Source organism: Sus scrofa, chromosome X (genome assembly GCF_054392235.1).
Source record: "Sus scrofa isolate SSC_HxYL_T2T_F1_AM1 chromosome X, Sscrofa_HxYL_maternal_Yorkshire_Landrace_v2.0, whole genome shotgun sequence".
NCBI lineage: Eukaryota > Metazoa > Chordata > Mammalia > Artiodactyla > Suidae > Sus > Sus scrofa.
Genome location: NC_139401.1, coordinates 122,237,419 through 122,251,232, shown reverse-complemented (window position 1 = coordinate 122,251,232; position 13,814 = coordinate 122,237,419). Strand labels below are relative to the sequence as shown.

Genomic DNA, 13,814 nt, shown 5'->3' with positions numbered 1-13,814 from the left:
GTAAAACAGGACTACCATCACTTAACTCACAAAAATGTCTAACACAACACTGTAAAGCAACTATATTTCAATAAAGAATTTTAATTTTAAAAAATTTAAAAAGGAGAGAACTGAAGAAAAGGATGGGCCATCAAAAAAAAATTCATAAAATATTTAAGAGGATTACGTGAGAAATGATATGGAAAGACCTAGAACCTGGCTCAGAATAAGGAAATCACGAAAAGTTTCCTTCCTACTAAATGTTAAAGTCATGCATTAATACTTTAAATAGATTTCCAATCCCAAGCTTATTTGGGCCAAATCTCCTGCTGAAAACTACGAATGATAAATATCACAAATACCTCCTTAAAAGCAACATGAGCATAGAACGTCCACACTAAGGGTGAAACCTAATATAAACTATGGACTTTGGGTGATTATGATGTGACGCATCGATGTAGGCCCATCAGTTGTAACAAATGTCCCACTGTGGTGGAGGATGCTGAGAATGGAGGAGACTGTGCCTGTGCGGGGCCGGGAGGATATGGAAAAATCTCTGTACCCTGCTCTCAGTTTTGCTGTGAACCTAAGCTTGCTCTCAAAACATCAAGTCTTTAAATTTTAAAAAATAAAAGCAACACGAGGTGAGAAGAAAGTAAGGAACTGCCACGTCGAAATCTAGGGGAAGGCAGGATGCCCAAGGCCAGCTGGGTAAGGGAGCCCTGGTGCTGCTGTTGCCCTGAGGACACCCACTGATCTGGGCAAACTCGAACTTCATGAAATGGAGAGGAGGGAAGTCACGGAGAGCCCTCCCAGGCGAGGAGGCTACCATGAGACCCTATGTTCATTAAGCTGAAACCACCCACTCCTTTCAAAAGCAACACCCTCAGGATAAGGGTGAACCACAAGTGAACCTGCTCCTACAGTCCTAACAGACTATTGGGAAAATGGCCTTGAAGCTAAACAGAACAAGGCAGGGGTGGGTAGAGAGAAATAAAACTGCCCTTAAAAAGTTGTGACCACATGGGAGTTCCTGTTGTGGCTCAGTGGTAATGAACCTGACTCGTGTCCATGAGGATTCGGGTTTGATCCCTGGCCTCACTCAGTGGACTGGGGAGCCGGCGTTGCTGTGAGCTGTGGTGCAGGTCGCAGACGCAGCTGGGATTCTGAGTTGCTGTGACTGTAGCTGTGGCATAGGCCGGCAACTGTAGCTCCGATTCAACCCCTGGCCTGGAAACTTCCATGTGCCATGGGTCCAGCCCTAAAAAGCAAAAAAAAAAAAAAAAAAAAAAAAAAAAAAAGGGTGGCCATATATCAGCCATAACATAGATGTGCAGGCTGGTCATATCATCTAAGTGACCCCAAAAAGTTTGAGTTATGAATCTGCTTTAAGGAGGTCCCCAACTGGTATTCCCCAAAGATGCCTTGTGAAAGTAAATGAAAATCCTCTCTGGAGGAAAGTACTTTGATCCTAGGACTCAAAGAAAGTTCACAAACAATTTTTGAGAGCAATGAAGATGTCATCAGAATAGTGCAGCATGCAAGGAAAAAAGGAATCAAGAGCAAAAATCAGCAGAAACAAACTTATAAAGATTTCAGACCCAGGAACGAACAGAGGCAGATTAAATTAACCAAATGTAAGTGCGAAAGCAGGTGCATGAAAGAGAAAAGTATGAAACAATGACCTAGCATATTTGAAGAAAAATTATAGAAATGAGATGATTGCTGAAATTCTCTTAAGAAACAAGTGAAAAGAGAATTTATAGACTAGAAGATAGACCAGAAGAACATAGAACAGATACCATAAAAGGGGGGGGGTGAGTTCTCATTGTGGCCGTCAGAAATGAATATGACTAGTATCCATGAGGACATAGGTTCGATCCCTGGCCACGCTCAGGGGGTTAAGGATCCAGCGTTGCTGTGAGCTGTGGTGTAAACTGCAGACATGGCTCAGATCCCATGTTGCTGTGGCTGTGGTGTAGGCTGGCAGCTCCAGCTCCAGTTCAACCCCTAGCCTGGGAACCTCCATATGCCGTGAGTGGGGCCCTAAAAAGACAAAAAAAAAAAAAAAAGGAAACTCAAGAGGGAAGTTAAGAGACATAAAGGAGAAAAATAACAGTTAACATAGCTTTACCTGGAATCTGAAAAGAAAATATCTGACAGAGGAATTGTGTGTTCATTGAGAGCAGCAGCCACTGTGCTGGGCATGGAGGGGTGAGCTGTCTTAATTCCCAAGGCAGCCTTTGAAGATGCTCCTGTTAACCCTGTTTACAGAGGAGAAGGTATAGACTCAAAGAGAATACGCAACATGCCCCAGATCTCAGAGTTACAAGAGGCAGAGCTGGGATGCAAAACATGAAACTTAACTCCTGCCTGCCGTTGCCTCGTCTCACTGGCCCAGCAAAGGAGGCCTGACAGGATGTGCTGTGGCTGATGATGGAAAGAGGTCAGAGCAAGACCCCACTGACCTGAAGTCTGACCTCGGGTCAGCAGCGGATGAGGAAAACCACTCAACATCTCTTAGCCTCAGAAGACCTCATCACAAGAGAAAAAACACACTGTAACTACTTGGGAGTGTACCTTACCTAGACTGATGGTGATGACCTTTTTGCAACAAATACAAAAGCCAAATAATTAGGAGTTCCCATCGTGGTGCAGTGGTTAACGAATCCGACTAGGAACCATGAGGTCGCGGGTTCGGTCCCTGCCCTTGCTCAGTGGGTTAACGATCCGGCGTTGCCGTGAGCTGTGGTGTAGGTTGCAGACACGGCTCGGATCCTGCGTTGCTGTGGCTCTGGTGTAGGTCGGTGGCTACAGCTCCGATTCAACCCCTAGCCTGGGAACCTCCATATGCCGCGGAAGCGGCCCAAGAGATAGCAACAACAACAACAACAACAAAAAAAAGACAAAAGACAAAAAGACAAAAAAAAAAAAGCCAAATAATTACACTGTATACCTGAAACTAATATAGCTTCTATGCGATCAATAAAAATAAAACTTGTAAAAAAAAAAATATCTGACAACGGCTGAGAATTAGAGTACCAATAAAAGGCACCAATCCAGGAAACTCAAGGAATTACACACAGAATTAAAAACAAAGCAAAACAGGGAATTCCCACTGTGGTGAAGCAGGTTAAGGATCTGGCGTTGCTGGCAGTTGTGCTGTAGGTCAAAGCTTCAATTGGAATTTGATCCCTGGCCCAGGAACTTGCATATACTGGGTACAGCCAAAAAAAAAAAAAAAAACCCAAAACAAAACAAAAATTCATAACCAGACACAAAGTCATGAAACTGTATAACACTCTCTAAAGAAAGAGGTAACCAATAAGTCACCAGGAGTTTCCTGGTGGCCTGGTGGGTTAAGGATCCAGCACTGTCACTGTTGCGGCTCAGGTCGCTGTTGTGTTGAGGGTTCGATCCCTGGCCCAGGAACTTCCGCATGCCTCAGTCACAGCCAAAAATAAATACATAAAGGACTCTCACAGAAATACAAACCTTCTTAAATATTAGAAGTACAGTAACAATGTACTTCTACAAGAGTAAAAATGTAGACCACATAAAGACCTTCAAATAAATATTATATTTTATGGAATCTAAAATATAGATTGTAAAACATTCTTTTATGTGCCGCTAAATAAAAGAAAAAACACTGCCAATTAAACTTTAACATGCCCTCGACTCCAAGACACACCTTGATTTCGCAAATGTTAAAATATGGGGAAACATGAGTTTTAGAATCAGTAAAATATGGAATATCAAAACAGTACACAAAACATAACAGAACTGAAAGCAAATGTCACATCAATAAACAAACGGGCATAACTCGCCCATTAAGAGGAAAAGATTTTTCAGAGGACGCCGCAAAGCAAAACTCAACAACATACTGTACACAGGAAGAGACACGGCTAAAAGAAAGAGACTCTCAAAAGGGAACAATGCAAGGACAGGCAAGTGACACCAAGTAAATGTTTGCAAACAGAAGGCAGGAGGGTTGGACTTCCTCCTCCAGACACGGCAGAATAACATGAGCCCAGATTTACTCTTGCACCTTAAACATCTTTTTCACATTAGTAAAAAATATGAAACGACAGTTTTTCAGATTTGGGACAACGAAGTACATGAAGAGAGTGATCACCCAGAGAGGGGGAAGCCGGAAGCTTCCCTCCCAGAGAGAATTCCCAGGCTGTGATGCAGGAAAAGGGTACCCAAGCCGAGCTGCACAAAGGTTTCTGGAGACAGGCGAGCATGTTCTTTCATCAGAGTATTGATCAGCACATGCGTGTCACGTGTGCCAATTCTTGATTTCTTGCCTCTCTTCCTCAAATTCATGGTCCTTGACCTCTGTGAAAATTATCTGGCCCCTTAAATATTTTCAAGTTTTCCTTTGCAAGCGGGCACTGAACGAAGCTTTGCCAGTAGAGGGCGCCGGATGGACACTGCAAGGGAAAAGGGGTTCGCTTCCGGTTTGACCAAAGCTCATTCTGTGGCCCGCCTGGTGCTTCAGCCTGGGCACATTCTAATGAATTAATGAATCCAGTTATCATAATAAAAGAGAGAAACCAAAGGCATCAGGTGTGGGGAGGATGAGTAGGCAGAACGCAGATTTTTAGGGCAGTGAAATTACTCTGTACCATACTCTAAGAGTGGATACATGTCATTAGACACTGGTCCAAATCCATGAAATGCACACCACCAAGAGTGAACCTAATGCAAACTGTGGGCTTTGGGAGATAATGGTGTATCAATGAAGGTTCATCAACCCTGACAAACGTACCACATTCTGGTGATGACGTCGACTATGTGTGTGTGGGGGCAGAAGGTACACGGGAAGTCTCTGTACCTGCTGCTCAATTTTTCTCTGACCCTAAAACTGCTCTAAATAATAAATATACGTTTTAAAAAGAGACGTCATGTACTTCCTGATGAAAGAACACATCAGTACCTTATCTCATCGGAAAGGTCAAACCTGAATCAGATCAAGCCACTGGATCCATCTGCCAACTGGCAGGACATCAGGGACAGGGGAAAATGCACCATTGTGTGAATGAATGATACAGGAATGGACAAATGGATGTGTGATCAATCAAATACAGAAAAATGCTAATTGGAGAATCTAGCCAATGAACATATGACTGTTCACTCTATAATTTATGCACCTTTCTGTGTGTTTAAAAATGCTTACAATAGAATATTGAAGATATATATCTAAAATAGTCAAATCTAAACTATAGCATCTAGGGACATAGATGTGAGGGATAAGACTGTGAAAGAAACTCAAACAAGTGATCAGGGTAAAAGTTAGGACAGTGGTTATTTTAGGGGAAGGGGGAGTGTTGTGCACAAGGAGGGACGTGTGGAGACCTACAGGGAAGCTGGCCGAATTCTTTTTTGTTTTAGGGCCGCTCCCGCGGCATATGAAGGTTCCCAGGCTAGGACACCAATCGGAGCTGCAGCTGCCGGCCTACACCACAGCCACAGTAACGCCAGATCCCAGCTGCATATTCCACCTACACCACAGCTCAAGGCAACGCCAGATCCTTAAACAGGATAAACAACTCCCCTACAGCTTTAACTTTGCAATGGGAGGGAATCTAAAAATAAATACCCTTTAAAATAAATGAGAAAAGGGAGTTCCCATCGTGGTGCAGCAGAAACGAATCCGACTAGGAAACCATGAGGTTGTGGGTTTGATCCCCGGCCTCGCTCAGTGGGTTAAGGATCTGGTGTTGCTATGAGCTGTGGTGTAGGTCACAGACGTGGCTCAGATCTGGCGTTGCTGTGGCTGTGGTGTAGGCTTGTGGTTCCCTAGCCTGGGAACCTCCATATGCCACGGGTGTGGCCCTAAAAAGACAAAAAATAAATAAATAATTTTTTAAAAATGAGAAAATTCACAAAGCATTCCTCTATATATAAAAGGGATGCCCAAAAGACAACTGCTGGTTTTACTTAACCCTGGTAATCTTAGATTGGCAACTCACAAATGTTAATAAAAGTTACCGCTACTCGGGCCCACAGGGGCACTTTCATCCTATTGGTCCATTTATTCTTTACAGAATTGATCTTCAAAGATGTGGTCTTTAAATGGTCCCAAAGAACCGTTCCATATAGACTCTCTCTTTTTTTGGCTGTGCCCATGACATGTGGAAATTCCAGGGCCAGGGATCAAACCTGTGCCACAGCAGTGAACTAAGCCACAGCAGTGACAATGCCAGATTCTTAACCTACTGCACCACCAGGGAACTCCTTAGATTTTCATATAGTGTCAAACAGACTATGTTAATCCAATATTCTCCTTTTCCATAACTCCTTTTCCTTACTTTATTTATTTATTTTTGTCTCTTTGCCTTTTCTTGAGCCATTCCCAAGGCATATGGAGGTTCCCAGGCTAGGGGTCGAATCAGAGCTAGGGGTCAATCCGAACCGCATCTGCGACCTACACCACAGCTCATGGCAACACCCGATCCCTAACCCACTGAGCAAGGCCAGGGATCAAACCCGCAACCTCATGGTTCCTAGTCGGATTCACTAACCACTGAGCCACGACGGGAACTCCTCCTTTTCCTTACTTTAAAAGAATTATCAACTAAGCAATTGTTTGCTGCTTTTCCTCCATATCCCCATGTAAATGTTTCCCACTGTGAAGAATACATACCACTGGGGATATATGAGATAATTTTAGGCAGTAGTAAACAATTTGTACTCTGCTTTTTAATTTATTGAAAATTGATGAATAAAATACATAGGTGGTACACTAAACTTGTGATTTCTGTAACTTCCTTTTAAATAAGTTTAAGGAGTTCCCGTTGTGGCTCAGTGGTTAGTGAATCCGACTAGGAACCATGAGGTTGCAGGTTCGGTCCCTGGCCTTGCTCAGTGGGTTAGGGATCTGGCGTTGCCATGAGCTGTGGTGTAGGTCGCAGACGCGGCTCGGATCCCGTGTTGCTGTGGCTGTGGTTGGTGTAGGCCAGTGGCTACAGCTCCGATTCGACCCCTAGCCTGGGAACCTCCATATGCCACAGGAGCGGCCCCAGAAAAGGCAAAAAAAAAAAAAAAAAAGACAAAATTAAATAAATTTAAGTTAAATTATGTTTTTTTGTTTTTTGGTTTTTGTCTTTTGGGGTTTTTTTTTTTTTTTTTTTTTTTTTTTCTTTTTTGGGTCATACCCTTGGCATACGGAGGTTCTCAGGCTAGGGGTCAAATTGAAGCTGCAGCTGCCAGGCTACACCACAGCCACAGCAACGCCAGATCTGAGCCACATCTGTGACCACAGCTCCCAGCAATGCCTGATTCTTAATTCACTGAGCAAGGCCAGGCATCAAACCCATATCCTCATGGATACTAGTTAGGTCCATAACCCACTGAGCCGCAATGGGAACTCCCTAAGTGAAATTATGGATAAAAATAATAAAGGTGCCTCAGAGGTGGTAAAAATCACCAAGGTGGTATATAAATGACTGAAATTCAAGAAGCACTGCCCCTTTCCCTGGAAAGAAAACAACAATGAAGGGGTACCATCAATTAGACAGCCAAGCCAGAAACCTGGCAGTCATCCTATGCTACTCTCTCACCCTTCCCTTTCATCCCCATTAGGGATTTTTTTGTTTGTTGTTTTATTGTGTTTTGGCAGAACCAAGGCACACGGAAGTGCCCAGGTCAGGGATTGAACCCGAGCCACAGCAGTGACAATGCCAGATCCTTAACCCACTGAGCCACCAGGGAACTCTTTCATCCCCATCATTGATACACATTGAGTTTCCACGTTTAAGACAGATTATAGGCGTTCCCGTTGTGGTGCAGCAGAAACGAATCTGAGTAGGAACCACAAGGTTGTGGGTTCGATCCCTGGCCTTGCTCAGTGGGTTAAGGATCCAGCACTATCATGAGCTCTGGTGTAGGTCACATACATGGCTCAGATCTGGCATTGCTGAGGCTGTGGCATAGGCCGGCAGCTATAGCTCCAATTTGACCCCAAAAGTGGGAACCTCCATAGGCCTCAGACCAAAAAAAAAAAAAAAAGACAGATTAAAAGCAGTGCTGCCTTGGTTGAGCCCTTTCATGCCCATTCAGCCTCTCCATTAGCCTCCACGGCAGACCTAAGATCCTTTGTGTGTGTGTGTGTGTGTGTGTTTTTAGGGCCTCACCAGCGGCATATGGAGGTTCCCAGGCTAGGGGTCAAATCAGAGCTATAGATGCCAGCCTACACCACAGCCACAGCAACACAGGATCCGACCACGTCTGCAACCTACACCACAGCTCATGGCAATGCCAGATCCTTAACCCACTGAGTGAGGCCAGGGATCAAACCTGAGTCCTCATGGACACTAGTCAGATTCGTTTCCACTGAGCCACCACGGGAACTTCTAAGATATTTCTGTTACCCTAGGGCCCAGTGGAAAGCAGTTGGAGAAGCACAAGGCAGATTTCAAACACAGTACGACTGGGACTTGCAAGCCAAAAAGATCTGAGTTGGAGTCCTGTCTCTGCCACTTACTAGCTGTATGTCCCTAGTCATGTCACTTACCGTCTCAGTGACTGAATTTCATCATCTGTAAAACAGCAGAAGTAGATTCTAGCAACAGGGCTGTTCTGAGGATTAAATCAGTCACTGTGTATAGAGTAATACAACCTTGCTTCTGGCTCATAACAGGTGTTCAATGCTATTTTCCTTCCCCTTGTATGCAGGCCCTGGCTCCATGATCTGCCTTCTGCCCACCCCCCTTTTCAGCTTCATCCCGTCTGCAACCCCCAAACCCCAGAACTTATGCCACAGACATGCTCAGCTGCTCACAGCTCCCCCACCACAGTGTATGCTATTTTCAGACTTCCAAGCTCTTGACCACACTGACGGCCCGACTAGAAATGCTCACCCACCCGTTCATCGGACAAACGCCCTTTCATTCCTTCCATTATGTCCTCCTTGCCCCTCAGTCTCCTACCATAGGACACTTTTTGGCACTGAACTGCTTACACGTCTATCTCCCTACTCAGGACGGTGACCTTCTAGAGGACAGGGATCACATCTACTTGCCTTCATACTCTCAACACCTAGCCCCAAACCAAGAAGCTGGTAGGTGTCTCATTGATGCTTTTTAAGTGACTGTAATAGAAAGCAAACTGTAAGTGAAGCAACGTTCTTACATTTCTGTAGTAAGCTCTCAATACTACATTGATAATGCAAGCATCTTTTGTTCTGTCTGTTTGGTCTTTTGTTTTGCTTTTTAGGGCCGCACCCGCAGCATATGGAGGTTCCCAGGCTAGGGGTCTAATCACAGCTACAGCTGCTGACCTACACCACAGCCACAGCAACACCAGATCCGAGCCGCATCTGCAACCTGCACCACAGCTCACGGCAACACCAGATCCTTAACCCACTGAGCAAGGCCAGGGAGCAAACCCACAACCTCATGGTTCCTAATCAGATTCATTTCCGCAGCCCCACGATGGAAAAACTCCAGCAAGCACCTTTTGATACGCTACTTTTGGTAATAAAACATCCTATCGGAAATCCTGGTGTGCAGTGCTTTTTTCCATCTTCCATATCACAACACCATATCACTGGTATATTATCAATAACCCTAAATATAAACTTTTTTTTTTGTTTTTTAGGGCCGCACCCACAGCATATGGAGGTTCCCTGGCTAGAGGCTGAATTGGAGCTACAGCTGCCGGCCTACACCACAGCCATGGCAATGCCAGATCCCAGCCACTTCTGCGACCTACACCACAGCTCGAGGCAACGCCAGATTCTTAACCCACTGAGCGAGGTCAGGGGTAGAACCCGCATCCTCATGGATCCTAGTTGGGTTCGTTAACCACTGAGCCACAAAGGGAACTCTCTAAATATAAATATTTTTCAGTAACAGATTTAACAAGAATTTCACATCAAGCAATGTTAACATCATCTTACATGTATGTAAGTTCAGTGTTTTGGGGAGGTGCACCCACAGCATGAGGAAGTTCCCAGGCCAGGGATCAAACACACACCACAGCAGTGACCCGAGCCACATCAGTGACATTGCCAGATCCTCAACATGCTGAGCCGCCAGGGAACTTATGTAAGTTCAGATTTTTAATCTAAGTCCCAAAAAACAGTATTCAATGTCAGGGAGGTATTAAAACTACTTCTTCTTTTTCTTTTCTTTTTTTTTTTTTTTTGTCTTTTTGCCTTTTCTAGGACCTCTCCTGTGGCACATGGAGGTTCCCAGGCTAGGGGTCAAATCAGAGCTGTAGCCACCGGCCTACACCAGAGCCACAGCAACGCAGGATCTGAGCCGCGTCTGCGACCTACACCACAGCTCACGGCAATGCCAGATCCTTATCCCACTGAGCAAGGCCAAGGATCGAACCCGCAACCTCATGGTTCCTAATCAGATGTGCTAACCACTGAGCCACGACGGGAACTCCCAAAACTACTTCTGAAAGGAACTGAGGAATTACGCCATGTGGGTTCAGATGCCAAACTTACCAGTGACGTTGATAATTCAGCTGTGTTCCTTTCTTCAAAAAATCCAGCCTTTTCTTTCGATCTTCACTTGCTATATCATAAAATTTTACACAAACTTTTGAACATGTTTCTGTCTTGTTAAAACTGTTAAGAAAGAAAATTAAAAATATTAAGCGATTTGACTAAATTTTTTAAATCAAATGTCACCAAATAAGCACATCATCGTACAGAAAAGACTTTTAGTCCAAGACTTCAGCATGCTATCATTCTCAGCACCATCTCCTAGACATTTCAATACAAATGATTATACTAGATACACACACGCGTGTGCACACACACACACACACACACACACACACACTGCTTTCCCCACTGAACAGAAGAATTTGTCTTCTTCAGTATTACATAAGGTGGCATGTAAAAGCCACTGCAGCTTTCTAAAAACTACCCTGATATAGAACCCTTCGCTTAAAAGTGATAACAGGAATTCCCTGGTGGCCCAGTAGGTTAGGGGTCAGGCATTATCACTGCTGAGGCTCATGTCACTGCTGTGGTTTGGGATAGATCCCTGGCCCAGAAACTTCCACATGCCATGGGGGCAGCCAAAAAAAAAACAAAACAAAAAAAAAGTGAGAATAAAATTGGTTGTAGTGATGGTTACAAAACTAACTCTATGAATATACTAAAAAGCATTTGGAGTTCCCTGGTGGCCTAGTGGTTAAAGACTCGGCATTGTCACTGCTGTGGCTTGGGTTGCTGCTGTGTCTCAGGTTCGATCCCTGACCTGGGCCCGGGAAAAAGAAAAGCATTGATTGCATGCTTATGAATGGGTGAATTATGTGGTGAATTATCTCTCAATAAGGCTGTTACCAAGAAAAGTGGTAATAAAATATTTAATACTTTTAATATGAAATCGCTTGTTTACAAAGTCTAGTTATGGGAGATTATCAAGGTGAAGTGCCAGTGCTGTTAATCAGAAAACAACGAGCAAGAACAAACAATGAAGGGAGTTCCTGTCCTGGCGCAATGGAAACGAATCTGACTAAGAACCATGAGGTTGCCAGTTCAATCCCTAGCCTCGCTCATTGGGTTAAGGATCCGGCTTTGCTGTGAGCTGTGGTGTGGGTCGCAGACGCAGCTCAGATCTGGCGTTGCTGTGGCTGGGGCGTGGGCTGGCAGCTACAGCTCCATTAGACACTTAGCCTGGGAACCTCCATATGCCGCGGGTACTGCCCTGAAAAGACAAAAGACCAAAAAAAAAAAAGATTAAACAATGAGGAGTTTCCACTGTGGTGCACTGGATTAAGACTCCAACTGCGGCAGCTTGGGTCGCTGTGGCGGCTCAGGTACTATCTCCAGCCAGGCGTAGTGGGTTAAAGGATCCAGTTTTGCCACAGCTGGGGTGTAGGTTTCAGCCCTGGCTTGGATTCAACCCCTGGCCCAGGAACTTTCATATGCAGCAAATGCAGCTGTCATAAAAAAAAATAATAAACCGGAGTTCCCGTCGTGACGCAGTGGTTAGCACATCTGCTTAGGAACCATGAGGTTGCGGGTTCGATCCCTGCCCTTGCTCAGTGGGTTAAGGATCTGGCGTTGCCGTGAGCTGTGGTGTAGGTCGCAGACGTGGCTCGGATCCTGCGTTGCTGTGGCTCTGGCGTAGGCTGGCAGCTACAGCTCTGATTAGACCCCTAGCCTGGGAAACTCCATATGCCGTGGGAGCAGCCCAAGAAATAGCAAAAAGACAAAAAAAAAAATAAAAAATAAAAAAAAAAAAGAAGAGGAAAAGAAATCAACAGTATTTTCACGGTTAAACTTCAAATTAATATAAGCACAAATAAGCAAATAACGGCTTAAAGTCTATACTGATTCCAACCTGAGACACTGAGAAACTGTAATTATTAGTTCTGATCAAAGGGAAACAAGAAACAAAATTCCCTCCCTAACACATTCCCACATGTTCACAAATTAAATGATTACTAGGTAAAAAGAATTACAACTACCTTTAAGTAAATTTGAATATAAAATGACTTAAGGAGTTTCATTGTGGGACAGTGGATTAAGGATCAGGCATTGCCACTGCAGTGGCTCAGATTGCTGCTGCGTCACAAGTTCAGTCCCTGGCCCAGAAAATTCTGTATGCCACAGGCGCAGCCAAAATACACAAACAAGTAAATACATATAAAATGGCTTAAGTAGAAGCTAAAATAAAAGGCAGGTCTGTATAATATATTACATATTCATACCAACACCCTACATTTACAGCTGGTATTTTAATGAAAATCAGACCAGACTTTATTCATCTTAATTAGTGGAAATAAAGTAGTATCAAGGGGAACTACAATCCCTTTTTCTAAGAAGCATATCATTTGTTGTTATTCTCAAATGATTCATCACAGTTAATCTCGATTATAATAACTGCTCACTGCTAAACTAAGCACCTTCATCCATTAAAACCTTTAGTATGCACTTCTCTGTTTCACAAATAAGATACAACTCCACAAAGACTTTTTTTAAGGTTCAAAGTGTAGTAAATTTATAATTTGCCATGTTTAGGGAGAAAAATCAAGTATGGCAACTTCCTAATCTTTTAAACATTTGTCTCATATATTCTAATCATTTTTCCTGTTACTTTTATTATAAAATTACCACCACATTTCTTAGTATATCCAAGGCTTTTGCTCATTAACGTTAAAAACTTAAGGCACATTTTAACACAATTATACCATAACTGGGACATAAATTAATCATACTTTATCAACTATATCAGATATAATTATAATACTTATAACTTACATATTATATTCATAAGACAGCAGGTTCCACTGAGTCCAGACTATTTACAAATAGTGCTACAGATGACTACAAGAAGGAAAAAAAAAATTCATTAATAATACAAACTAAAATAAGGTAGCACTTGCAAAATACATAATGAAGTAACTGAAAGGTCACTGGTTATCCAATCAATTTATAACTGTACAGTTATAAATTTATAACTTAGTGCAGTGTTATAAATCTACAACACAGTATAGTCATAAATTTTTAACACAGTATAGCTATAAATTCATAACATTTCATTTATCTGGCATCATCAGGGTCTCTGAATTACATGAATTTTTCAGACACCTCAGCCATTCTTAACTTTTTAAAATTATAGAACCCTTTGAGAATATGATGAAAACCATGGCCCCTCTCCCCAGAAAAAGCACTCTTATTTGCCAAATTCAATCTTTGGCCTTAAGAGGTTTCATCGAGGGAGTTCCCATCATGCTCAGCAGTAATGAACCCGGCTAGTATCCATGAGGATGCAGGTTCAATCCCCGGCCTCGCTCAGTGGGTTAAGGATCCAGCGTTGCCGTGAGCTGTGGTGCAGGTTGCAGACGCAGCTCGCATC

General features: G+C 43.4%; 1 pseudogene; it reads right to left on the bottom strand.

Moving 5' to 3' along the window:
* LOC102165590 (transmembrane 9 superfamily member 2-like) overlaps nucleotides 1-13,814 on the bottom strand; it is a 95,148-nt pseudogene that overhangs the window by 70,006 nt on the left and 11,328 nt on the right.